The sequence below is a fragment of the Salvelinus alpinus genome, chromosome 39 (genome assembly GCF_045679555.1).
Source record: "Salvelinus alpinus chromosome 39, SLU_Salpinus.1, whole genome shotgun sequence".
Classification (NCBI taxonomy): Eukaryota; Metazoa; Chordata; class Actinopteri; order Salmoniformes; family Salmonidae; genus Salvelinus; species Salvelinus alpinus.
In genome coordinates, this window is record NC_092124.1 from 5,662,686 (window position 1) to 5,687,531 (window position 24,846).

Genomic DNA, 24,846 nt, shown 5'->3' on the forward strand with positions numbered 1-24,846 from the left:
TCTCTAAAACAACTTTCTATCGCTTGATTTGAACTTGCAACCTTTCGAATCAGAGGCAGAAGCTTAGCAAAACGCCCTAGCAAAACCAAAACCTAATTTAAGTTAACTGCGCTCACTGTTGCCCCTAGTGGCCGGTTTCCACATCGTCTCCCGACGTCCTTGGACATGGATGGACGTTAAATACTGACTTGCGTCCTGATGACCTGGTTGCAAAAGCATTTTATCTAACATAACTATCTACTTACTACCTTGTCTTCAGCAAAGAAATGCCAACTCAACTAAAGCCATATAGTGGCTGTCGACAGTGGCGCTTCGCGTTCGCCATCAACTAAAACACCCCCATAGTTCTTCAAAGGACGCTGATTGGTCCGACAAAACGGTGAGGGCACCAAGCTCACATCTTCCGCCCATAGCCAGGTGTAATCCGTGTTGTAAAACAGAATGTAAACCCGTAAGACTTCTGGGTGGTTGTAGGAGGTTACAGGCTAGTCTTATTCAAATTAAATCTATTTAGCAAAAGCCACTTGTACACGATAGCAGCAGCTTCATCTTGACATCTTGTTCATAGGGCTATATAGATACAATTTGATTTGATTGATTGGGCACTGCTCAAGTAATTCAGTTTGACGGGACAGGGTGTGTCCCAAATGGCACCCTATTCCCGATATAGTGCACTACTTTTGACCAGAGCCCTGAAGTGCACAAAAGGGAACAGGGTGCTGTTTGCGATGCAAACACTGTGTCTGACCCAGCAAGGCTACTGTATGAGGCTACTTTGTATGTCCACCACGCTTTTAGCTTGTCATAAAATGTCAACATATTGCCCTGAAAGCCCATATGAAGTACTGTTAGACCCATTACTACCTGTCGTAAGGTTGGAATGTGTCCATATGTGGTAGTAAAAAACATTATCCAGACTAAATTGTTAGTGAACCAGGAATAGACTTGAGTTCAGTTGAAGAGAGGGCAAAGGTTACTCCAAACTCATACCTTGGTCCCTGCATGATACACGCGCACACAGAGTCAGGCGCGGGTTCACGTTCGCACGCACACGTACAGACACAATTGGCCCAGCGTCGCCCGGGTTTGGCCGGGGTAGGCCAGTCATTGTAAATAAGAATTTGTCCTTAACTGACTTGCCTAGTTAAATAAAGGTTACATAAAAATGTATAAATGAACGCTGTGTGGTCAGAAACGTGCTTTCCCCATCCTAATGAGCACTTCCACAGTTTTCCCTCCTGCTGAACTTATCCTTCTGTGGACCGAATCCCTGTTTGTCTGATGTTTAATTGTGCGTGCATCCAAACCACCACATAGTTCATGTCAGTTCTCATTGGACATGATTCTCAGTTATCTGAACCATGAGAGGTCAGATGTGTGTGTGTTGTGTGTGTGAATGTGGACATCTTCTTCCATTAAACATCCGCCTCATCCTAGTTCTGACCGGACATTCTGTAGTGGTTGCTACCGGCCTTAAGCCAGCCCCTAAGGTTTCTTATTACATTCATGGTACCTTCGATTCTCTACAACCATACCCCTATTTTTTACTGCTTAATCTCATGATACACTACAGACAGAGAGAACAAGAGAGAGACAGAGAGAGAGAGAGGAAGAGAGAGATTTACTGTTCACGTTTTGTTTATTTCGCTTTTGTTTATCCATTTCACTTGCTTTGGCAATGTAAACATATATTTCCCATTCCAATAAAGCCCCTTGAATTGAATTGAGAGAGGGAGGCAGAGAGGGAGGAGAACTAGAAGGAGGGAGAGAGAGAGTGCAAGAGAGAGAGATGTAGGGAGGGGAGAGAGAGAGAGAGAGAGAGAGAGAGAGAGAGAGAGAGAGAGAGAGAGAGAGAGAGAGATTCTGAGTTCTGAGACCCTTTGACAGTGTTGTGATCTGTTGAATTTTCGATCATCCTCTTTGGGTCTGATACTGGCCAACCAAACCAAAACACCCCCACACTATTTCAGACAATAGAGAATGAGTGGGAAAACCAATGCATCCTTTTTAGTCCAAACAAGAATCCTAGTCACAGTGGAAGTGAATCTCACAAAGCATCCGCAAAAAAACAGAATCACACACATGGTTCTGGTGCGTTATCGATCAATAATACATCTATGGTTTGAATGAAATAAAAAGGCACTGAAGTGAGCAGAGACGGAAAGGGGAACAGAGTACACACTAGACACACTTCTGAATGAATGAGAGCAAGAGAGGGGGGGCGAGACAGACTGTGTGTGTGTGTGTGTGTGTGTGTGTGTGTGTGTGTGTGTGTGTGTGTGTGTGTGTGTGTGTGTGTGTGTGTGTGTGTGTGTGTGTGTGTGTGTGTGTGTGTGTGTGTGTGTGTGTGTGTGTGTGTGTGTGTGAGAAACAGAACAAAGACACAATTAGACCCAACCAAATCATGAGAAAACAAAAATATCATTACTTGACACATTGGATAGAATTTGATTAAAAAACTAGAATCCTATTTGGCCCTAAACAGAGAGTACACGGTGACAGAATACCTGACCACTGAGACTGACCCAAAATTAAGGAAATATTTGAATATGTACAGAAGGCAGACCTGTATCTCAACAGTAGACAGGCTATGTGCACAATGCCCACAAAATAAAGTGGAAACAGCTGCACTTCCTAACCTCCTGCCAAATGTATGACCATATTAGAGACACATATTTCCCTCAGATTACACAGACCCACAAAGAATTCGAAAACAAATTGGGTGAAATACCACAGTATGCAATCACAGCAGCAATATTTGTGACCTGTTGCCTCAAGAAAAGGGCAACCAGTGAAGAACAAACAATTTTGTATTGTATTTTCACTTTTGTTTGTGATATATTTCACTTGCTTTGGCAATGTTAACATATGTTTCCAATGCCAATAAAGCCCTTACATTTAATTTAATTTAATTGAGAGAGAGAGAGAGAGAAGGGAGAGGCTGCCTATTTCGTCTGGTCTACTCAGATTACTGTATGTCTTCACTGAGTTCCTAGAACAGAGAACAGATACAGGCATGACGCCACTGCCTCTGGGCCCTCTTTAATTACCAGGGCCTCTAAAAGGAAGGGACTGCTGATCTAGGATCAGGTCCCCCCTGTCCATCTAATCTCATTATCTTCCAAAAGGTAAAACTGATCCTACTCTTACTCTGAGACACTCAGTACAGTACAACCTGGGTGGGTGATATTTGTTGGAGCTTCATAAGATTGCAGTTGTTGCTGAAATACTTCCATAGACTGGGATTACTGGGATTTCCACGGGGGCGACCTTCACATGAAAGAGAGGAGGTGCGATTGTGGGATGGAGAGAGAGAGAGAGGTGAAGGGAGATGCCAAAGAGGTAGAGATATCTGTAAATGAAATGGCAGAGAGGGGAATGAGAGGGGAGGGGAGCGAGAGAGAAAGAACGAGAGGCATGCAAATAGGGAGGCAGAGAGAGAGGAGAGGGTGAAAGAGGTAGAGAGAGAGAGGGAGAGAGAGAAACTCCATGGACAGGAAGGACATGGAAGCTAGACAGGCACAAGAGAGTCATCTGAGTGTCACAGCTCTGAGGTTAGGTGTCGGAGGGGGCAGATAGGTGTCGGACCCAAAGAAGACTAACAAAAAAGACATGACAGACAAAATGTACACGTACATTTACGAAGTTTAACGAATATTTATCATTTTATAAATCTGAAAGGTAAAATGTAACATTCAATAAGCAGATTCAGTATCTGTCCATTCATGTGGTCGATTTGGTTTCATAGATTTTTTTAAATCTTTCTTGAATGTGAATTTACTATTTGCTTGGGAAATATGAGTTGGTAAGGAGTTCCATTCAGTGATAGCTCTGTACAGTGCCTTCGGAAAGTATTCACACCCTTTGACTTTTTCCACATTTTGTTACGTTACTGCCTTATTCTGAAGTTGATTAAATAAATACAAAATGCTCAGCAATCTGCACGCAATACCCCATAATGACAAAGTGAAAACAGGTTTTTAGAATTTTTTGTAAATGTATTAAAAATACAAAAACTGAAATACCTTATTTACATAAGTATTCAGACACTTTGCTATGAGACTCGATATTGAGCTCAGGTGCATCCTGTTTTCATTGATCATCTTTGAGATGTTTCTACAACTTGATTGGAGTCCACCTGTGGTAAATTCAAATTGACTGGACATGATTTGGAAAGGCACACAACTGTCTATATAAGGTCACAAAGTTGACAGTGCATGTCAGAGAAAAAAACAAGTCATGAGGTCAAAGGAATTGTCTGTAGAGCTCTGAGACAGGATTGTGTCGAGGCACAGATCTGGGGAAGGGTACCAAAAAATGTCTGCAGCATCATTCCTAAATGGAAAAAGTTTGGAACCACCAAGACTCTTCCTAGAGCTGGCCACCAAGCCAAACTGAGTTCAGGGGACCTAGGCATGGGTCAGGAAAGTGACTAAGAACCCGATGGTCACTCTGGCAGAGCTCTAGAGTTCCTCTGTGGACGTCTGGAGGAAACCTGGCACCATCCCCATGGTGAAGCATGGTGGTGGCAGCATCATGATGTGGGGACATTTTTCAGCAGCAGGGACTCAGAGACTAGTCAGACTAGAGGCAAAGATGAACAGAGCAAAGTACAGAGAGATCCTTGATGAAAACCTGCTTCAGAGCGCTCAGGACCTCAGACTGGGGTGAAGGTTCACCCTTCCAACAGGATAACGACCCTAAGCCCACAGGCAAGACAACGCAGGAGTGGGCTTCAGGACAAGTTTCTGAATGTCCTTGAGAGGCCCAGTCAGAGCCCGGACTTGAACCCGATCGAACATCTCTGGAGAGCCTTGAAAATAGCTGTGCTGAAACGCTCGCCATCCAACCTGACAGAGCTTGAGAGGATCTGTAGAGAAGAATGGGAGAAACTTTTCCCAATACAGATGTGCCAGGCTTGTAGCGTCATACCCAAGAACACTTTTAAGGTGTAATCACTGCCAAAGGTGCTTCAACAAAGTACTGAGTAAAGGGTCTGAATACTTATGTAAATGTCATATTTCATATTTCAAAAATGTATGAGGGGACGGGACAATGTAATCAATTTTAGAATAAGGAGTCTGAATACTTTCTGAATGCAATGTATATAACTGTTAATTTGAGAAGATTTGTCCTTGGTCCGTAGGAGCAATATAAAATGGGGTCATGGAGGGGGTGATGGAGGGAATGATAATGAGCGTAATGGAGGGGTTGATGAAGAGGGTGATGAGGGTAATGGAGGGGTGTTGAAGAGAGTGATGGAGGGGTGATGAAGGGAGTGATAGAGGGGTGATGAAGAGGGAAATGGAGGGGTGATGAAGGGAGTAATGAAGAGGGTAATGGAAGGGTGATGAAGGGAGTAATGAAGAGGGTAATGGAGGTGTGATGAAGGGAGTAATGAAGAGGGTAATGGAAGGGTGATGAAGGGAGTAATGAAGAGGGTAATGGAGGTGTGATGAAGAGGGTGATGAAGGGAGTAATGAAGAGGGTGATGAAGAGGGTAATGGAGGGAGTAATGAAGAGGGTAATGGAGGGGTGATGAAGGGAGTAATGGAGGGGTGATGAAGGGAGTAATGAAGAGGGTAATGGAGGGGTGATGAAGGGAGTAATGAAGAGGGTAATGGAGGGGTGATGAAGGGAGTAATGAAGGGGTGATGAAGGGGTGATGAAGAGGGTAATGGAGAGGTGATGAAGGGAGTAATGAAGAGGGTAATGGAGGGGTGATGAATTTCTCACCCTCTCTCATTCTCCTCCTCACTTACTCTCTCCCTCTCCCTGTCTCTCCCTCCTACTCTTTCTTTCCCTATTCTCTCTCTCGCCCTCTCTCTCTCTCTCTCTCTCTCCCTCTCTCTCTCTCTCCCTCTCTCTCGCTCTCTCTCTCTCTCTCTCTCCCTCTCTCTCTCTCTCTCTCTCTCTCTCTCGCATCACTGTGCTCTGAAGCATTGTGCAGAGGTCCAGAGGCGAGCGTTACTATTTCGTTGGTGTTTTTGTAGTTGACTTGCCACTGTCTTGTTTTTGTAGGTTACCACAGTGACTGGAGAGCCCGGCGGGGCCAGAGAGAGAGAGGTGTATTCTGTGAGACAGAGGGATGAAGCGATCGCTGGTGGTATGTGTGTGTGTGTGTGTGTGTGTGTGTGTGTGTGTGTGTGTGTGTGTGTGTGTGTGTGTGTGTGTGTGTGTGTGTGTGTGTGTGTGTGTGTGTGTGTGTGTGTGTGTGTGTGTGTGTGTGTGTGTGTGTGTGTGTGTGTGTGTGTGTGTGTGTGTGTGTGTGTGAGAGAGAGAATGTGGCTGAGAGCGAGAGTTATTTATAAGTCCGTCCCTGTGTATTTTGAGAGGGATGTCAAGGCACGAACCAATGATATTGTTCGATTCGGTCCGAGAGGTGATGCGACAGAATTCCCTTGCAATGCTGTTTTTTTTTTTTAGGAACTCATACATACAGTATGCTTGTAAACATATGCATATGCTCATACATGCACACCACACACACAACACCCCATGGAGTATGTGGAACAGTGGAGGCTGGTGGGAAGTGCTATAGGAGGACGGTTGCGTGGTTGCCATATGTTTAATCTGTTTGATACCAGTCCATCTATTCCATTCCAGCCATTACAATGAGCCCGTCCTCCTATAGCTCCTCCCACCAGCCTCCCTGGATGTGGAACCACGAGAAAGGACAAGAGAATCACCATTATCCCAAAACACCCCCTGCCCCCACCTCAACATTATCACTCTTCAGAAAAAAACGATCAATACTTTCCTCTCTTTCCTTCTCTTCCCTCCCTGCTATCCAGCACTATTTCTTATTTGTATTTTGGACACATCCTCTTTGGGGCATTTAACAACAGCCTTTGCAGATAGTGGTTAAGCTTTCTCCCTTGCCGCTCGCTCCCTGTCTTTGAAAGCTATTGTTTGGGGGAGCGCCACACAAGGTCGATTGCATTGACCGAAGCTCTGGTTGTCTCAGAGTAGGAGTGCTGATCTAGGATCAGGTTTGTTCTAGGATCAGCTAAGCGTATTAATAACGAGCAAACGACTAAACTGATCCTAGATCACCACTTCTGAGACAGTTTGTGAATACAGCATCTGAGATTCTCTTGAAAAGGGAGATGACTGGAGCTGGAGGGGAGAGGGAGCTAAGAGTGAGAGGGAGGCAGACATCTCACACATCGTGAGACTGTCACTGACATGGGTGGGCACACATACACACTCACTGTCAACAGCAGGAGGGGAAAAGAGGACCACTATCACCCCCTTGTGGAGGATAAACAGTAGGTCCCTTTTCACCACATCACATGCAACAATGAACCTGACGACCATGGCCTCCATTATCAGTACTATTTCACTATGTTCTCAGATAATAATATACTGAACGTGCCGTCTTCTCGGAAACGATAATAGCTTCCAGTAACCGAGAGTCCCAACAAGGACACTTGTGTTGTTGGACAAGAATACATCAGGACGCGCATGTTATTTGATGCTGCTGAGATGTTGTCATTTTATTTCATCACAATCTTCAGAGCATATACATTTATAACCCTATCACTGTGAGAGGTCTTCATTTCAAGGCTTTGTCTAGATCTAGGATCTAGTGGGGGGAAATGCTAAACTGACCATAGATCAGGGGGCAACTTCACCCCGCATGCATTTTCAGATTGGCTCACCACCATGCTTTACGGGTAACCCAACGAGTCACTAATAACCAATTTGTCATCAAAGAAAGATCTAGAGCCCCCATAGGAGACTGATTAGCCTGGAAGAAGCTGAAGTTCTGTCCATATGATTTGGGCACTTTTGCTGAACATTTGTTGCCAATACACTTGTTAAAGTTGAAGAAGAAGAAGTGTATGCCTTTCAAATTGAGGTAGATATGCAAAGATATGAGCTCTCTAGTACATGTATATGGCTATGTCCCAATTATCTCTCCTTCCTCTCAAAGTGTGCACTTGTTCACTTTCCTTCACTGATTGAAAAGGAAATGACTGGTGTAAGAAACATGGTAGAAACTCCCCTCTAGCCCACGTCTCCATTAATCCAATGCTTTTAGATTCATAGGAAGTAGTGAAGTGCCCTTCAGGAGAAATTAGATATTTTTGGGACGCAGCCTATGAGTGCTGATGCTGATTCCTCTACTCCAGTTTGATCCAGATGCCATCCTCGGGGCGAAGGATGAGCTCCCCTAGTGGACGGAGGTCTTCCCGCTTCTGACACGCCTCCACGTTGAAGTAGCGCAAGATGGATGCCAGGATCACCTTCTCCTCCATCACGGCAAAGCGCTGACCTGGGGGCAGGGGTGTAACGAGAGCATGTGAGGACACACACTTTTAATCCTCCATTTTGTTTTAATTATGTCTTGTTTTTTGTTGTTGTCTGAAGTTAAACTTTAGTTTGTCACTATCATTAAGGTAGTGATAGCTTGTACGCATCTTCGTTGAACAGGCCCACGGTAGTGGACAGTCCACTTTCAAGCTGATAAAACATCGATCAATACCTGTGATATTGTACAACACAATCCTTGTTTTATTTTAAGTCTTTTATTTTGGCTTCAAGTTGAAAATTGCTGCCAAAGGTGACCAATCTTGTGTCATTAATCTCAAATGGAATGATGTTGATTTACCAATGTTCTAAAATGTTGTACTACTTTAAGTGCTACTTTAATTGAATGCTACTTTAATTGAATGTATTAAATGTCTCCTATTCCTACCAATGCAATCACGGAGTCCAGCGGAGAAGGGAACGAAGGCGTACGGTTGTCTCCCGACCCAGTTTTCCGGCAGGAAGCACTCCGGGCGGAACTCCTCTGGCTGGGGGAAGTGGCGCGGCTCACGGTGGAGGGAGTAGGGCATGATGATGGCATTGGCACCTTTGGGAACCTTGAAGCCGTCTACAGGCACAACAGTGAAACACAAGCTAGGCTATTAGGTCCACAAAAAGGTATAAGTGGATAAATGAACTAATGAACACAAATAACAAACAAAAAATAGCAAAACGAGATGACTGAAATGGAAAGGCGCTGGACACACCATGGTTGTAGGTTCATCTTCTACATGGCACAGACAAGCTAACAATTCTAGGGAGATAGAACATTTTTGTAGTGTTACCTGTTATGTTTGAGTGTCCATTTTGCCGTTAGCTACAGGAACATTCTTTGTGTGTGTTGGCAAAAACCTCCTGAGAACCTATTTAGCATGTGGATGGCTTACCAAGAAAAACTTCCAAAAGGACTAATTTGAGGAAGACGTTAGCTTGATGCCTAAACATCATTCACATGTACAATGGATTATATGAGCAAAAATGAATCAGTGCTCCAACTCCTTTTTACCTCGAATTAGTCATTTTGGAATTTTCTTGGTCAGCCATTCTCATGATTTTTTTCGTTGTTGTTGAGCACCCCTCCTCTCCTTTTTTTGCCGAACCGCGAAGAACCGCTTGAACTCTAACCTATTTAGAATGTTTTTGCATTAGAGGGAGAAGAAAATTATTTTAACGTCAAGCAGAATTTACCCAGCATGTGGTTACCGTGTCCTCAGAATATAGCCTACAATATTAATATTCTAGACATATCCAGTTTCCTGAGGATTAAGAGAATATTCCATCAACATCACACCAAACATACACAGAATGTTCTCAGAATATAAGGTATTAATGTTCCAGACATGTTTCATTAATGTTCTAGACATGTGGGAATGTTGCAAGGAGAGGAATGTGTTCAGTTTCCTGATAGTTAAGAGCATATTCTATCAGCGTCACACCAAACATGGTTACCGTGTTCTCAGAGTAGAAGATATGAATGTTCTAGACACATTTCAAGAACATTCCTGTGTCCAGTTTCCTGATAGTTAGGAGAATATTCTATCAGCGTCACACCAAACATACCCAGAACGTGGTTACCATGTTCTCAGAATATAAAATATGAACATTAATGTTGAATATTCTGAGAACATGGTAACCACGTTCTGTGTAAGTTCTGTTTGACATTATATTTTTCCTTTATTATTTTCACCTAACCCAACCACCCCTCCCCTAATTTGAGTAAACTAATGGACAACACTTAAGCTTCTACATACTATATCCATTTTACGGACACAGTATACTTTACATTAGTTATATTTTGTTTGTTTTTAGTCCCATCTTTCAGCTCCGCTCAACCCCTACCATCTATCTCTGAAGACCATCGAGTTTCTTTCAACTGTGCTGTGATGTTTCACAAAGGTTCAACCTTTCTATTCTCATAGTTTCTACAGAATGTAAATGAAAGATAAACATTTTTGCTTCGAGTACTATGACTTTTCAGATCACCTAGCAGTGCTATTTGCAGAGTTAACTCCAGGTGAACGTTGCAGTTCTTCAGCCATTTCTGAACCTGTGACCAAAAACAAGCTTCATATGGACAGTACCAAAACAAATGATCCAATGATTCTGTCTCTTCGCAGCAAAATCTGCAGAGTTGGGATGGTTGTATCCCCCATATATACAGTATAACATTCTATTGGTTGCAATAATTTGGTTTAATTGAAAAACTCAAAGTTTTGAATCTGTCATCATTTTGTGTATCAGTTCATACACCATGTGCCATGGAATCGGTACATCGAAAATCTCTTCCAAACTATTTTGCAATCTGTATGGCACAGCTGTAAATTTTTTGGTCCTTAAATTAAAACCTGGCATACCTTTTTATTTATCACAATTTTCTATAAAGAATGTTGGTCTTTAATGCCGGCAGACAAGATCATTACTTTCTCCCCCTTCCACTTGCCTCTTCCATTTTTGCGGTAATGCTGCAATTAGTTGTTTGTCATTTTGGATAGCGCAGACGTTTCCATATATTTTTGTTAGCTGCATGTGTGGCAACTCCACTAGTCCTATTTATGATATAATTTACAATGATTAAAGAGTTTTTACTTTTTCAAAGTTTGGGAACTACTGCCGCATATACAGCACACCATTTTTATATGCCACAGAACCACTTCGGTGTGACTGTGTTTGAACTCAGTCTGACCCGTGAGAGAAGGATTTGAACGAGAGTCAGCATTGACGAGAACCAAAAGGCCCCGGGCAGAGAAAACAAGATAGAAGCAGAAATAGCGACGGTACACGAGAGGGTTATAATTACCAAATGCCTCCTGCAGAGCCCATTGTCTAGCAGTAATTCGTCCAGCTCCTCTAAATAGAGCTCCTCTAAATCCCAATTACCTGTCTCTGCTCTCTGTTCTCTTTCATCACTGTCTAAATCAACTGCAAAAAATATATTTTAACCCTCTACTGCATGCATTATGAAAGAACCATGCAAGAAATATACGTATATATTTGTTTTTCTAAAGTAAAATGGCCCTAAATAAACACATGTAAAATCTCTCTCTCTACATATATATATACAGTTGAAGTCGGAAGTTTACATACACCTTAGCCAAATACATTTAAACTCAGTTTTTCACAATTCCTGACATTTAATCCGAGTAAAAATTCCGTGTCTTAGGTCAGTTAGGATCACAACTCTATTTTAAGAATGTGAAATGTCAGAGTAATAGAGAGAATGATTTATTTCAGCTTTTATTTCTTTCATCACATTCCCAGTGGGTCAGAAGTTTACATACACTCAATTTGTATTTGGTAGCATTGCCTTTAAATTGTTTAACTTGGGTCAAACGTTTTGGGTAGCCTTCCGCAAGTTGGGTGAAATTTGGCCCATTCCTCCTGACAGAGCTGGTGTAACTGAGTCAGGTTTGTAGGCCTCCTTGTCGCACACGCTTTTTCAGCTCTGCCCACAATCTTTATATGGGAATGAGGTCAGGGCTTTGTGATGGCCACTCCAATACCTTGACTTTGTTGTCCTTAAGCCATTGTGCCACAACTTTGGAAGTATGCTTGGGGTCATTGTCCATTTGGAAGACCCATTTGCGACTAAGCTTTAACTTCCTGACTGATGTCTTGAGATGTTGCTTCAATATATCTACATACTTTTCCTACCTCATTGCGCATTTATTTTGTGAAGTGCACCAGTCCCTCCTGTAGCAAAGCACCCCCACAACATGATGCTGCCACCCCTGTGCTTCACGGTTGGGATGGTGTTCTTCGGCTTGCAAGTGTCCCCCTTTTTCCTCCAAACATAACGATGGTCATTATGGCCAAACAGTTCTATTTTTGTTTAATCAGACCAGAGGACATTTCTTTAAAAAGTACAATCTTTGTTTCCATGTGCAGTTGCAAACCGTAATGTGGCTTTTTTATGGCGGTTTTGGAGCAGTGGCTTCTTTCTTGCTGAGCGGCCTTTCAGGTTATGTCAATATAGGACTCGTTTTACTGTGAATATAGATACTTTTGTGCCTGTTTCCTCCAGCATCTTCACAAGGTCCTTTGCTGTTGTTCTGGGATTGATTTGCACTTTTCGCACCAAAGTACGTTCATCTCTAGGAGACAGAACGCGTCTCCTTCCTGAGCGGTATGACGGCTGTGTGGTCCCATGGTGTTTATACTTGTGTACTATTGTTTGTACAGATGAATGTGGTACCTTCAGGCATTTGGAAATTGCTCCCAAGGATGGACCAGACTTGTGGAGGTCTACAATTTGTTTTCGGAGGTCTTGGCTGATTTATTTTTATTTTCCCATGATGTCAAGTAAAGAGGCACTGAGTTTGAAGGTAGGCCTTGAAATACATCCACAGGTACACCTCCAATTGACTCAAATTATGTCTATTAGCCTATCAGAAGATTCTAAAGCCATGACATAATTTTCTGGAATTTTCAAAGCTGTTTAAAGGCACAGTCAACTTAGTGTATGTAAACTTCTGACCCACTGGAATTGTGATACAGTGAATTATAAGTGAAATAATCTTAATCAACAACTGTTGAAAAAATGACTTGTGTCATGCACAAAGTAGATGTCCTAACCGACTTGCCAAAACTATAGTTCGTTAACCAGAAATTTGCGGAGTGGTTGAAAAACGAGTTTTAATGACTCCAACCTAAGTGTATGTAAACTTCTGACTTCAACTGTATATATATGTATATAGTAGCAGTCAAACACGTTATTTTTGACTCCCTCAGCCCTTGCCACTTTCCCTTGGGGAATCCACATCGCAACCGGATGTAGTTTGATTGCCATCTTAAGTGGAATTCACTAACGTTGCCCCTTCAGCCCTTGATTTAGCTTGAGTGAGCGAGTGAAGAACTTTGATCACTTGTGGGGTTGATATGATCCACAATTCAATGCAAACTGTAGTCAGGTGTCATACACCGGTGCCCGCAAAGTGAATCAACACGGCTGCATTTTCAGAATGTCAGACAAAATTATGAAGCTAGCTTGCTAAAAAATATATATGGGTTTTCTTTGTAATGTTTTTTACATTGTAGATTAATAGTGAAGACATCAAAACTATGTAATTAAACATATGGAATCATGTAGTAACCAAACAATTGTCAAACAATCTAAATATATTTTATATTTGAGATTCTTCAAAGTAGCCACCCCTTGCCTTGACGACAGCTTTGTCATCAAGGCATACTTTACCCCATAATGACAACGCAAAAATAGGTTTTTAGAAATGTTGGCAAATGTATTAAAAATGAAACAAGAAATACCTTATTTCATAAGTATTCAGACCTTTTGCTATGCGACTCGAAATTGAGCTCAGGTGGTTCCTGTTTCCATTGATCGTCCTTGAGATGTTTCTGCAACTTGATTGGATTCCACCTGTGATGAATTCAATTGATTGGACATGATTTGGAAGGGCACACACCTGTCTGTATACGTTCCCACAATTCACAGTGCATGTCAGAGCAAAAATCAAGCCATGAGGTTGATGGAATTGTCCGTAGAGCTCCGAGACATTATTGTGTCGAGGCACAGATCTGGGGAAGGGTACCAAAAAATGTCTGCAGCATTTTTATTTTACTAGACAGGTCAGAACACAGTGCCCTCCATCATTCAAAGTTTGGAACCACTTAAACCCTTCCTAGAGCTGGTATGACCACCATTTGCATCATGCAGGGCGACACATCTCCTTCACAAAGAGTTTATCAGGCTGTTGAGTGTGGCCTGTGGAATGTTGTCCCACTCCTCTTCAATGGCTGTGCGAGGTTGCTGGATATTGGCGGGAACTGGAGCACGCTGTCGTACGTGTCGATCCAGCGCATCCCAAACATGCTCAATGGGTGAGTATGCAGGCCATGGAAAGGGAAATTTTCAGGTTCCAGGAATTGTGTACAGTTTCTTGTGACATGGGGCTGTGCATTATCATGCTGAAACATGAGGTAATGGCGGCGGATTAATGGCAGGACAATGGGCCTCGGGATCTCGTCACGGTATCTCTGTGCATTCAAACTGCCATCGAGAAAATGCAATTGTGTTCATTGTCCGTAGCTTATGCCTGCCCATACCATAACCCCACCATGGGGCACTCTGTTCACAACGTTGATGTCAGCAAACCGCTCGCCCACACAACGCCATACACGTTGCATGTGGTTGTTAGGCTGGTTGGACGTACCATTAAATTATCTGCCAACAGCTCTGATGGACATTCCTGTACTCAGCATGCCGAATGTCGAATGTATTGTGGTATTGTGTTGTGTGACAAAACTCAACATTTTAGAGTGGCCTTTCATTGTTCCCAGCACAAGGTGCACCTGTGTAATGAACATGCTGTTTAATCAGCTTCTTGATATGCCACAACTGTCAGGTGGATGGATTAGGTTGGCAAAGGAGAAATACTCACTAACAAGGATGTAAACAAATTTGTGCATAGAATTTGAGAGAAATAAGCAATTTCTGGGATCTTTTTTCACTTCACATTATATCCTTGTTAATCTTTTTTAAAGTTTTATTTTAGTATTTGTTGCCGGAACAATAGGCAACTATTAATAACATTAAAAAAAAATGTTTTTGTTATATAAACGAGGTGTTTGAATTATAATTGTATTGTTTTTATTCCTTCACACTATCTGAAATTATTTTCTTGTGAAAATAAGATTATCATTATTATAATGTTAAAAATATTAAACAGAATTGTTTTATCCATGCATATATAACAAATATATTTTATCTTTGTTCTGCCCCTGAACAAGGGAGATAACCCACTGTTCCTAGGCCGTCATTGTAAATAAGAATTTGTTCTTAACTGACTTGCCTAGATAAATAAAATAAAATAAATTAATAAATACATTTACAAAAATTCATTTAAATCATATTAGTCATGTCAATATTACAAAACAAATACAGAAAATTATGATTTCAATGTCTTTTGCCTTGCCCCTCTCACTCGAATTGCAGTTCCACTATTGCACAATGTTGCAAATGCTTTTGATACATTTTCCAAGAACAAAGTCTAGGGAAATGTGATTTAATGTTGAATATCACCTCTTAACTAGCATGAGATTGAGTTTACATTTTTAATTGAAGTGTAAATTATGAGAACAATTCACATGGCATTTGTGTCCAGGAAAGGGAGCCCCATGCAGTAAAAGGGTTAAAAAAATAAGGGGGGATTACCAAACACCCCCTGAAGCTCTTGTTGAACCTTCCTCTGCACCTCTGGATGGGAGCCCAGCAGGTGAATGGCCCAATTCATGGCTGCGGCTGTAGTATCATGACCCTGCAAGACAGGGGCAATAAAAAAAACACTAATGATGAATCTGTAATATATTCTACATGGAGATTGTGATAGTGGTTTTGACCTCTGACCCTGAACACGAAGCTGTCCACTTCCTCCTGGATGTCCTGGTGGGTGAGCTCGTTGCCCTCCTCGTCCGTGGTCTTCAGCAGCATGTCCAGGAAGGCCCGCCTCTTCCTCATGCCCTGGTCCGATTCGCTGTCCGACTCGACGTAGGCAATGTATTCCGCCCTCTCGTAGATCAACTGGGGGTGTATTCAGTGAAAACATTTGACATGAGGCATTCTAAACATTGCAGATAGAAATAGAATGAATAGAGCTGACATGATTTCTTATTCGATCGTACAGACAATCATTTATGTTCTACACAATACATTTCTATCTGAACCTTATGTAACGGTCTTCCTTCTGAACAAGCCCTTGGCTGGATGGATGACCGCTTATTTCCCTGGGTACAGCTAAATAGTCAAAAGCCCCTTTTTGATTGACTGATGACTCACATTGGAGGTGAAGGAGTGGAGGACCTTGAGGCTCCTGTTGTGCTCCCAGCCCTCGCCAAAGTAGTTGTAAAAAAAGTCAGGCCAGAACCATGGCATCCTCTGTCGCCGTGTGATGATGTCACTCATCCTGGGGACAGTATAAGGGATGCGAGGGAGAGAAAATTATATTAATTTGATGCCATTTTATTCCGCTTTATTACATTTTCTGCAATGAATATTGTCCCCAAACGTCTGTTTATTAGTAGCATTTACAGAGTATAACAAAATGCGTGGTACAGGTTGGCTACTACTTGCAACCAACTACCAACAGTGCAGACAGAAGAACACAGAGAGAGAGATGCAGGGACAGTGAGAAATGGTGGGCATGACAACATCTGCATTCAGGACGAGGTACTCACTTGTACACACATCAGACATACTCTGAGTCATAGTTACTCTGAGCGTAGATTTTCCTCCCCATTGCAATCTCTGAAAGGAAAATCATATACAGATATTTATTTATATTTACAGATATATAAGTTTGGTTGGAATTTTTATACATCCTTTTTAGTTGACTTGAAATGGCCACAAGAATAGGACATCTTTTTAACCCACTGAGCCTTTGGACCCGCGAGAACCACCCCACATCCAGACCCGGACCCAGACCCAGACCCGGACCCACCGCAGATGATGTCGAGGGCACAGAGGGTGACGTGGTTGAAACAATGGTCCCTTGCCTGCCTCCTTGTCCAGCTTCTCCACCAGCACCTCGGCCTGCTCGTTCATCACCTCCAGGACCTCCGTCAGGATGGAGAAGTGGAAGGTGGGGGTGAGCAACTTCCGCCGCTGCCGCCACTTGTCCCCCGTGCTGGGGAGAGGGGGGTGAGGAGCGAGGGAGGTGGGGAGAAATAGAGGAAGAGAGAGACAGAGGGGTGAGGGGGACAGAGAGAGAGAGGGGGAGGGTGACAAAGAAAGAGAGTGAGACAGACAGACAAAGAAAGGGAAGGGAATCCGAGAGAGGGAGATGCAGAACAAGTGACACAGAGAGAGACTGTGAGAGATTGACAAAAGTTCAGAAAATATGGAGGGAAAGTATAGACGTTTCTCAGAATGTATTGTTCTTTGTCATAAAAAAAAAGGACGTGTTTTCCTAATAATTGTCGAAGGCTTATCTAAGAATTCCATGTTCCTATCCTGCGTTATAATACATATTTTATGTTGTCTCAAATGCACATACGTTTGATCTTTATCGAATGTGATCTGTTTTGAAACACCCACCTGGTTAGTAGACCAGTGCCGAGCCAAGGGTGCAGGAACTTGTAAGCATAGGCCCGGTCCATATGAACAGAGTTGTTCAGAACTGTCGATAGAATCGAATAAATTGAATCAAATAGACAATAGAATAGAAAATAAAATATTGTTTATTTCTTTTCTCAGAGGGAACGTTGGTCATTGGCATGGCATCATCATCAGCAAACAGACAGTTAACAGCAACTACATTTTAAAAAATCAAAGTGAATTATTGTTGCTTTAGTAAATTACGTTTCTATGGAAAATTTGACTCTTCCTCTAGTATTCAATACAGTCGGGTTTGCTTTGGCACGCTTGCACCCAAAGCAGCAGGCCAGAATGGGTTTTGATAGCAGTAACCATATATTGATTGTCAGGCTACCAGTATGTGGTGTAATTACTACCTTATTTATGGAGAGTAGATTTCCATCTCTGGAGTGAACCGATGTAGTGCTGAGGTTTCTAAACAAGTGTGACACCAACTTGTATGTATTAGCATATTTAAACACTTTGCCAAACATACAGGTGTTATGCATCAAGTTGATTGAAGTCAATTCTTCGATTAATAAGCCTATCTCAATGGTTTCTGCATGGAACAGAGCGAGGAAGGGTACTGGTCCGATCCAAATCTTCAACAGAGTCCCTGAACTGCTCTGTGTAGCCAATGACTTGATGCAAGAAATCTGAATCCAACGAAAGAGAACTCTGAAGTCATTCACTAGTTCAAGCTTCTGATTATCTGTAGATTGACAGGGCATTAGACCTTGTAGACTGAATGAATGAGTGAATGAATTAATGAATGTTCAAAGCTCTCCTCCCTAAACTACTGTCCTCTCCTCTCTCTTCCCTTCTCCTCACATCTCCTCTCCTCGCTCAATTCCAGAGTTGGCTTTCAATCTCCGGTATGGACTTAATCTCCCTCCATTTACACAGGTTACTGCTGAGTAGCTGGTAGGTGGCGCAGGTCAGCATTGCAAAGAAGAGGCTCACCCCCAGCAGCCCCAAAGTGTAAGCCCCAAAAACGATCACCATCTCTGGGTAGTACGTGGCCTAAACAACCTCAAACTTGATGTCGGAGACCTGCTGGCTTCACATAATGTCAGGCGGACGTTAATCCTGACCTGTTCCCCAAATGTCCCTGTCATTCCGGCCGCTAGTTATGATGAATGATTAACCAATAGCGAGGGGGGGGTAAACATGGTTGTTTATTAAGGGATACTATTTTTGTCACGCACACACAGAAACACACGTGTGCATGTACCGACAAATATTGAATAGATTTGTGATGTTTCACTTGGAGAGAAGCAATTTTGATGTTACTTATAATGCTGCCCTGCACATTTATAATTCTCTAGAATCTAGATCGATGCTTCCTCTTCATGAAGTTATAGAAGAAAAAAAAACATATCATACCATCGCTTTAATAGTTGGTCGTTGCTAGCTATCCCATAAAGCCATCACCAAAAACCACATATTTTCACCATCTTCTGTGGTTTTGTAATTTTCTGTTCTATTGACGGACTCTGGCTGCGCTAAAGACGACACAAAGTTTGAAAAAATCTATGGTATGCGGAATCCGTTTCGCAACAGAGCCTTCGACGCAAGGAGGCGCTGAGACAGCACTCCGTTGCTGCTGTGATACCACTCCGTTGCGGACGTGCCCCATTGCGTTGCGCCGGATGTCATTCATTTCAATGGACTGCTCAGATGTAATGTGAATGAGGCGTAACGCCTCGTGTACACTGGTTGTGTCAAACTGTATGTGTTCCGGCAGAAGTCCATTCTTTCCGACGGGAGGCAAATTCGCACAGCTGCGACTCATCTGCCAGACTAGGATGGATTGCCTGGCTTGCATGCATTGGAGTTTTTCCAACTTCAAATCAAATCAAATTGTATTAGTCACATGTGCCGAATACAACCTTACAGTGAAATGCTTACTTACAAGCCCCTAACAAACAAAGCAGTTTAAAAAAATACAAATAAGAATAAAAGAGCAGAGCAGCAGTAAAAACAATAGCGAGCCTATATACAGGGGGTACCGGTACAGAGTCAATGTGCGGGGGCACCGGTTAGTTGAAGTAATATGTACATGTAGGTAGAGTTATTAAAGTGAATATGCATAGATGATAACAACAGAGAGTAGCAGCGATGTAAAGAGGGGGGGGGGGGGGGGGGGGTTAATGCAAATAGTCTGGGTGGCCATTTGATTAGATGTTCAGGAGTCTTATGGTTTGGGGGTAGAAGCTGTTTAGAAGCCTCTTGGACCTAGACTTGGTGCTCCGGTATCGCTTGCCTTGCGGTAGCAAAGAGAACAGTCTATGACTAGGGTGGCTGGAGTCTTTGACAAGTTTTGGGGCCTTGTGCATTGCTTTGCCGTGCGGTATCAGGAACGGCAGTAGATAAACCACAGAAGCCCCAAAGTGTAAGCCCCCAAAACCATCACCATCTCTGGGTAGAACGTGGCCTAAACAACCTCCAACTGGATGTCTGAGACCTGCTGGCTTCACCTCATATCAGGTGGAATTTAATCCTTACCTGTTCCCCACTTTTCCCTGATACCCCGGCCTCTAGTTATGAATGATTAACCAGTAGGGAGGGGGAAAGAGGTAAACATGGATGTTCATCAAGGGATAGTATTTTGTACTGTCATGCACGCACATGTAGTACATAGTACGAAAAAGTATGCACTCACTATTGTAAGTCGCTCTGGATAAGATGCAGACAGACACAGACAGGTATAACACACATGTGCACACACTCAGATGATAACTGCCTGTCATAACACAGCAACGTTTTATTCACAGACAGTTATAAACCAAAACATGGTTAAAACTATAATTTTGATATCATGGATGGTCAGTCCTTGAATCCATAGCTATGTCTATAAAGTTGAGTGGTTACATTTTCCAGCACGATCAGCTTTTTACCAAAACAGTGGGTGCTTGACCGCTTTGTTGTTGTATGAACTGCAGGTTGCCTCTAAAGTGGGGGCCCTCCAAAATATTTAACAGTCACACAAGGTCTGAAGAAGTTGCCGTGCCCCGAATCTCCATGCAGCAACAATGCAGACAATATATTGTGTTGATGAGAACAACCTCATTTCTAGGACGTTTGGGACAAACAGATTAATGTGATTCACCATTCAAATTGGATATTGTATTCACGTATCTTTTGAATAAATAGATTTATTTTCTTTCTTTACTGCTACAAAGTATTTCCTAAAGATATTACGGATGGCATAATTTAAGTCTTCATGGTTAGAAGTTCCCCAACGCTAAATTGATAAAAGCACACCCTCCTCAAAATACAAAAAAAATATATATACAAAAAAAATAATATATATATATATATATACAGTATATACACACACACACACCTTACCTCTCGCATTAGCTTCAAATGACAGAGCATTGCCCAGTAATGGGTAGCTTGGATTTTTCCCTGGTAATGGCTTCATCTGGGTCCATCTGTGCAGAGAGCTGCTGAGGAACTGTAAAGACGCCAGTCAATATGGTCAGGAGTAAGACCAAAACGATCGACCCACTCAGCAATTCACCGATATTCATCTTGGTTAGTTAGGTGGTGGTCCAATATTGACTCATAAATGTACATTTGCTTCAGGGTCTCATTCTTTAGCAATAGCAGACAAAAGGTTTTGTGTAATTATGGAAAGATGTCCAACCACTGACCATGTAATGCTCCTCAGGGAGAATTGGGTAGGCTACCCCTATGAGTACCCCTGAAGTGAGCCACAATAGCAGGCTACTAATACAGTCGTCAACTTTTTTAGGATGCAGGCCCCCTTTCCAATTCACAGTGAGATGCCCTTAAAAAAGGGGTGTTACTTTTGTGGCAAATTAAGGGGGAAGAGCTATGATTGAAGCTTGAAAAAGTATATCAGGAAAAGGGGCAATCCCCAAAACAAATAGGGTGGATGTTGGACTCCCAATGAAGGCCTTGGATCTGGGCTTGAACTAGCAACTCGGCCACGTAAGCATAAAACTAAGGTTTTAAGGTCCAGACCTCTTAGAAGTACTTTATGATATCACACAAGGGAACATTTCATTCTTAGGATGTACTCTATACCCCTCAAACTCAACTCTGGACCTCAAAGCCAGTTCCACTGCGTTTTTTCATTGTTCCCTTCTATATCAGGGACTGATTTAGACCTGGGACACCAGGTGTGCACAATTAATTATCAGGTAAAACAGAAAACCATCAGGCGTGGGGTAAGAGTTGAATACCCCTGCTCTATACTGTTTCCAAACATTTCTGACATACGTAAAGGACGCTTGCAAGACTAGCCCTTGGTGGGCTTAAAAAGATCCTAATAAATAAACATAGTAAAAAAAATCCCCCCAAAATCCCATGTGTGTCCCTAAGCATATACAAATGGGGTAGTATCATGTAACACAATCATGTAGAGTATAATACAAAACTGATGAATTATTGACTGCTTATGAATTGAAAACATGATCGTGTAACTAAAAACCCACTGGTCAAAAACTGGTTGAATCAATGTTGTTTCCACATCCTATCAACACCAAAAATCTGTGATGACATTGAATCTTTTCTGTTATTAGTCCAACGCTCAAACCACTAGACTACCTGCCACCCCAAACAACACCGAAAACTGTTTGGCTTTTCTTTTTTCCACCCAACTTTGAACCTAAATCCAATGACATGGTGAATTGTTTTAGTTGATGTTAAAATTAGGTTTGTGCCCAGCGGCAGTGTTCATTATCAATTGAGCCAGGGGAGAAGGTTAATCTACCAGTTGTATCTCGGTAGCAATTAACCTGTGGATGAGGTTGTAGCTAATATAAATCCGACACGTGAGTTTATCCCTTTTTCCTCCCTTTCTTAATCCACAAACCCTTGAAGTAAGCCTCCTTCCTCTTTCTTTTAATGAGCAAAGTTGAGTTATTCCTGTCCCTTTTTTATTCAAGTTAAGGATAGAGAAAGCTTGTTGGACACTAAGAAAGCTTTGTTGTAGAGCATTTAACACAAAATCCGGAGCGGGACAGCTGAGTATAAGACTGTATCATCTGCATATAAATAAATGAGAGAGCTTCCTATTGCCTGAGCTATGTTGTTGATGTAAATTGAGAAGAGCGTGGGGCCTAGGATCGAGCCTTGGGGTACTCCCTTGGTGACAGGCAGATGTTCTGACTTTATACACTGCACTCTGAGAGAGGTAGTTTGCAAACCAGAACAAAGACCCCTCAGAAACATAAATACTCCTTCGCCAGCCCACAAGAATGGAATGGTCTATCGCATCAAAAGCTTGGGCCAAGTCAATAAAAATAGCAGCACAACATTGCTTAGAATCAAGGGCAATGGTGACATCATTGAGGACATTTAAGGTTGCAGTGACACATCTATAACCTAAGTGGAAACCAGACTGCATACCCAAGAGAATACTATAGACATCAAGAAAGCCAGTCAATTGATTATTGACAAGTTTTTCCAACATGTTTGATAAACAGGGCAAAATAGAAATAGGCCTGTAACAGTTAGGAACAGCTTGATCTCCCCCTTTAAATAAAGGACAAACCGTGGCTGCCTTCCAAGCAATGGGAACCTCCCCAGAAAGAAGAGACAGGTTAAAAAGGTTGGAGACAGTCTTAGCGATGATAGGGGCAGCAACCTTAAAGGGTCTAAACCATCTGACCCAGATGTTTTTTGGGGGTCAAGTTTAAGAAGCTCCTTTAGCACCTCGGACTCAGTGACCGCCTGCAGGGAGAAACTTTGTGGCGGGGCTGGGGAAAAAGAGGGAGAAGTGTCAGGGATAATCGCATTAAAAGGGGTGGGAGATGAGGAAATGTTAGACGGGCAAGGAGGCATGGCTGAGTCAAATAGGAATCCTGACTTAATGAAGTGGTGATTAAAGAGCTCAGCCATGTGCTTATTGTCAGTAACAGCCACACCATCAACATTAAGGGACATGGGCAGCTGTGAGGAGGAGTGTTTATTCTCCAGGTCTTTAACTGTTTTCCAGAACTTCTTGGGGTTATACCCACAGAGAGAGAACTGCTCCTTCAAGTAACTTACTTTGGCCTTCCGGATATCCTGAGTGCACTTATTTCTCATTTGCCTGAACGAGAGCCAGTCAGCCTGAGTATGCGTGTGCTGAGCCTTTCACCAAATGCAATTCTTGAGGTGGAGTAACTCTGCAAGATCACAGTCGAACCTGTTTTAATTCTCATTTTCTTTATGGGGGAGTGTTTGTTAACAAGAACCACAGAAAATATCAAAAAAGAAAGTCCAAGATATATTAATTCTTGAAGAATATGTAAATGACACGTGACCTTAGTTCAACTGAACCCAAAATATAATGGCTATTATTAAATCTAAGTCCAAAAATTGACCAATTGCAGAATGGCAGTTTTATTATTTTTATGAACTTAATGTCAATGACTTGTTCAGACTTGTGATAACTGCGAAGCTCACTAAACAGACCATTTCTAAACATACTGGCTTTTGTCCAGGAGATGGCGATAGTGATCAAGCAATAAGTTCCTCATTGGAAAATGTGTAAATAAATGAATAAAATAAGTAGGATGTGTAATAGAACATGAGTCAAGTAAAAGTCAAAGTCACCCAGTAAAATACTATGAGTAAAAGTCGGAATGTATTTGGTTGTAAATATATTTAAGTATCAAAAGTAAAAAATAATTTCAAATTCCTTATATCAAGCAAACAAGACGCCACCCTTTTCTTGTTATTTGAATTTACAGGAGGCACACTCCAACACTCAGACATCATTTGCAAATGAAGTATGTGTGTTTAGTGAGTCCCCCAGATCAGAGCAGTAGGGAGGACCAGCGATGTTCTCTTGATAAGGGATTTTCCTGTCCTGCTAAGCATTCAAAATGTACTTTTGGGTGTAAGGGAAAATGTATGGAGTAAAAAGTACGTTATTTAAGAACGTAGTGAAGTAAAAGTTGTCAAAATTATAAATGTCAAAAGAAACCAAAAGAAAACTACTTAAATAGTGAACCTCAAATTAATTATGTAAACAAGATAAACTGTTCCATTACTACAGTCTGCCATTTCCCTATGTCTATTTAATGTTAGTTCATTCTTTTGTATCAGGATTCCACCCTTAGTCCCTAAAATAGCAGTTTATCCCTTTGAGGTGTAGAGTAAGACAAAGAGTAAGACAAAATTCCACAATTTATTCCAAAATCAGCGTGGCTATGAATTCATCTGAATCTAAGTAGTAAAAAATGGTTTGGTACACACACATAACTCATTTCTGCTTTGTGGTTTGTCATAGTTTTCTGAGATTTCTAACTTTTCTGTGGTACTTTTACATCCGCCTTCACACGGACTAATATGAATGTTATTTCAGTTGAATATACACCAAATTATGACATTTGAGAGGTTTGTTTGACTACCAACTGTTCTGTATTTCTTTCTATATTGCTGACCAGGAAGTGAAAGTAAACCACAGTGAATTTACAGAA

The 24,846-nt window shown here is 42.0% G+C and overlaps 1 pseudogene; it reads right to left on the reverse strand.

Moving 5' to 3' along the window:
• Nucleotides 1-7,470: 7,470 nt before the first annotated feature.
• Nucleotides 7,471-18,406, reverse strand: LOC139566684 (cytochrome P450 4V2-like; annotated as a pseudogene).
• Nucleotides 18,407-24,846: the final 6,440 nt, after the last annotated feature.